The following is a 4,202-nucleotide window of genomic DNA, read 5'->3' as shown; positions in this document are numbered from 1 at the left end:
AACTACTTTGCTTATTCTTGCATGAATGTTTATTTTTGTTTCCACGTCTCTTCTGCTGTTGTTGTTGCGTGAATCATGTCAAATAAAGGTCATATGAACGGACTTGGAACTTCCTTTTTGGACAAGATTCTTGGCTTGTTTCTCTGCACCTTATATTTACTGTAAATAAGCTTGAAGAGAAACGTTGAGCGGCAATATATTGAAGCTAAGTGCCTTTGTCTCTTGAAAAATGATCAAATAAATGAACAAATAAAATTCATCTAAAAAATGAATATAAATATCTTATTTTAAATTGTAATAAAAAAATAAATAAATAAAACATCTGCGCGCCGGATTGATGTTTGCTTTGTCCGAGTTTGAAACCTGCAATCCTCAGGTACGCGAACTCTTCGCCCCGAATCCACAGATCTACAGTTGGAGATATCTATGGCCCAGACCCCAGACCTCAGCCTGGCCCAGTCCTTGTACCCTGAGGCCACACTTGAAACCGCCCGTACCTGAACAAGGGGGGAGAACAATGGGGCCCAAAGCAGCAGTAGGCAAACAAAGCCCTCCTACCACCAGGCGGCCTGGTCAGTGACACAGAACAAAGCGACAGTAATGGAGGCGCTCAATGGCAAACAATGCCCAACTTCATGGCTGCCAGAAGCCTGGCTGGTCAAGCAGAGGCCTGACCGTGAAGGCCATGATTGCTTTAAAACAAAATAACGATGACCAGCCGGGCAAACCCGGGAGGTAGGCTGCAAAAAAAAAAGAAAGAAAAAAGAAGAAGAAGAAAAAATACTTTGTGTAGGTGGAGGGGGATAGAAGTGGTTAAGGGCAAGGGTACAAGACATGCTTCTGGTCACTTCTTTTTTACTCTGTTACTGTGGCTTTGAGATTAGTTATCATAGAGTTAAGAGGCTTTACCGTCTGGACATTTTATTATGTTCTGATATTTAGATAGATAATCAATCCGATTGTTATTCCTCCATTATGTTTTGAAGAAAGAAAAAAAAAGAGAAAAATCCCCTTTTACAGATTTCCTTATATTATCATTTTGCAGACACTGGAAATTCTAAAAAGGGTAGGCATTTGATTTACTATTGCCGTTGACGTTAGAATGCTAGGTGATCATTGAAATTTTCAGAAAAACTTGGCAACCAACACGTTAACAGACAACGCAGACTTGAATTTCCAAGAACAGTGTTGTGGTCGTGGTCTGTTTACGTTGTGCTCCATTGCGATTCGCTGAGTTGAGCTGTTTCGCGCTGCACTGCGTTGTTTTCAGAGACGTGACGACTGCTGCGAATCACCAGTCTCCCATTACTTTATGGGGGGAGGCAGGAACACTTACCAGTGAGGGAGCTACGGAGGGGAGAGGAGGGGTGGGCAGGCAGGAGGAGGGGTGAAATCACCAGGGGAGAACAAAACGCCTTTGACACGCCTGGGCAGCAGAGCGGATTAAGAAGGACGGTAAAGGATGCGGCATGTTGAACAATAGCCTTCCTTGCGGGTCTCCATGGCGCCACCACAGGATCCAGCGCAAGGACCTGAGCAGAGATGCGTTCAGAATGTTCTGTGTAGCGCTAGAGATGCGTTCAGATTGTTCTATGCAGCACTGTCTCATTTACGTTCAGCCTGCTATTAAGCATAAAGCTGTGTGTCCCTATCCGTTCACGGTCCACGGCTTGGTCGATTAACACAAAGCACTTTGCTGTTGGCTACATTTTCTTTTTATCATTTGCTTCCATGTAAGATATGAATGTGGACACCTACAGCACAAATGGCGGGTTGGTACAGAAAAAGCAATGACATTTCTATTTATTCGTATCTTCATTTTTCTTCAGTGGTATGTAGAGATCACATTGTTCAGATTTTTTTTTTTTTTGGGGGGGGGAGGGGGGAAGGGGGGGGGGGTGAGTATCATTCGTACAATGCAGAGGAGTGTTTGTCTTTGTTGAGGACAGTCCCACTATCTGCAAGCCGTCATTGCGCAAGCTTTTTCTATCTATTTATCAGTATAATACGATCTAAGCATCCATAAGCTAGCCTGTCTGTATTTGAACCTGCTTTCTGTTTGTCTGCCTGTCTGATTGCCCCTGTATCTCTACAAACAATCTTGTCATGATTATTTTTTTGTCATTGATGCATGTTTACACATCTTACAGTTTATCATTTTGTAGCTCAGATCCTATTCGGGCGAGGACCAGATGTAAATAGATAAAATAAGTAGAATTATTATATAACAAAATCTAAAAAAAAAAAAAAAATTAAAGCACACCAGTGCTCATCTATTATCCTCGAAACCAAACAGTAAATGTCTTGATCTGTCTGTCTGTCTGTCTGTCTGTTTCTCTCTCTCCCTCTCCGAGTCTCTCTCTCTCTCTCTCTCTCTCTCTCTCTCTCTCTCTCTCTCTCTCTCTCTCCTTCATTCAGCAGCAGCAGCAGCATAAACAACACCAACATCAACAACAAACAGAAGAAAAGACAAAAACAATTTAGAAAAAAAATATATTAAGTTGAGAAAAAAAAGAAACACAGGAACATGGAAAGTGCCAGAAATCAGAGCACTACGTCCCATTTGTTGCTGAGTTGATGAATCTCAGATTCCAGGGCCTGTCGTTTCAGCGGGCCAGCAGCTCTGCAGCGGTGCTGGCTGAACACAGAGCTTTGCTGAAGCGCTTCTCCCTTCTGCTGGTCGTCTACCCCACTTCCCCTCCACCTACTTCCCCCAACCTCCACCCACTCCTCCTCCCTTCAGTGTCATCTGGCTGTGCCCAGATTTCACGCTTGTTTGACCCTGTGTCGGGGTTGTTTGGTCACGCTCTGTCCACGCTCCCCGTGAGTCGGGTGGGGGTCTTGAGCCAGAGTAAACAGGGTAGCGAGTGGATGGGTGGATGGGTGGCTGAGTAAAGGGGTTATGTCTCTTGTGTGTGAATAGGAAAGGACAGACGGGTAGACTGGACTACCCGGGGTACAGTACAGGGAGCGAACATGATGAGTGTTTGTCTTGTGTGTCGTGCCATCTGCAGCAGAGCGAGGAGAGGACAGGTTAGGGTTGTATGGAGGGGGGTGGTGAGGGGGTGGGGGGGGGAGTGAGAGGCTGGGATTGGAGGAAGATAGGAGGGGGAGGATGGAGACATGGGAGGGAGAGATGGGATTAAGGTGAGGGGTAGAGTGGAGTGCACATGGTGGTGGTGGTGGTGGTGGTGGTCGGTACAGAGAGGGAGGGAATCCCAGGAGAACTGAAAGGTGTATGGTTGGGGAAATTAAAACTTTCTCTCTCGCTCTTCGCACCGTCTGTCTGTCTCTCTGTGTCTCTTTCTGTCTGTTTGTCTGTCTGTCTCTCTGTGTGACGCAGCCTGTCTGTGTGTCAGTCTGTGTCAGTCTGAGTGTGTGTGTGTGTGTGTGTGTGTGTGTGTGTGTGTGTGTGTGTGTGTGTCTCTTTCTCTCTCTCTCTCTCTCTCTCTCTCTCTCTCTCTCTCTCTCTCTCTCTCTCCTCCCCCACTCCAGTTCTCCCTTTCTCCCCTCTCACCATTGCAACCGCTATTATCATCACCAGCACCACATGCACGCACACATAGACACACCCACACACGCATACACAGCGCTCGCACATACACACGCGCGCTAGCGTGCACACACACACTCTCTCTCTCTCACACACACACACACACACATACATACATACACATACGCGAGCGTACAGACTCTCTCTCTCTCTCTCTCTCTCTCTCTCTCTCTCTCTCAGAATTAAACATTTTCTTGATTTGCATTGTAGAAAATTATTCTTTTTTGCTTATATTGAATCACATATTAACTATGCGTCAACACTCTGGGATTCAGCTAGCGATAATATACTAAAACCTTTACTAAGTCTGCATAGACGAGCTCTTAAATTAATCCTTCTGAAATCTTCATCACTGACTGCTGACGACTACAGACATTTAGATATTCTTCCCCTAAAGCTTAAACTTGAATACAACAAAGCAGTTTTTATTTTTAAAATCATGTCAAATTATGCTCCATCTTTGAGAGATAGATTTCCCACCACGCTAGTCCGCCAGACCAACAAGATTAAGATCCCCATTCCAAGAGTAGATCTGTTTAAATCCAGTCTCATTTATTCAGGAGGCTGTTTATGGAACAATATTTCATCCAATCTTAATGTTCAGAAAAGCATTCAAGAATTCAAAAAACATTACCATACACACCTTATG

Source organism: Babylonia areolata, chromosome 2, assembly GCF_041734735.1.
Source record: "Babylonia areolata isolate BAREFJ2019XMU chromosome 2, ASM4173473v1, whole genome shotgun sequence".
NCBI classification, from domain to species: Eukaryota; Metazoa; Mollusca; class Gastropoda; order Neogastropoda; family Buccinidae; genus Babylonia; species Babylonia areolata.
The sequence above is the reverse complement of the archived record's forward strand: the minus strand, read 5'-3'. Positions refer to the sequence as shown.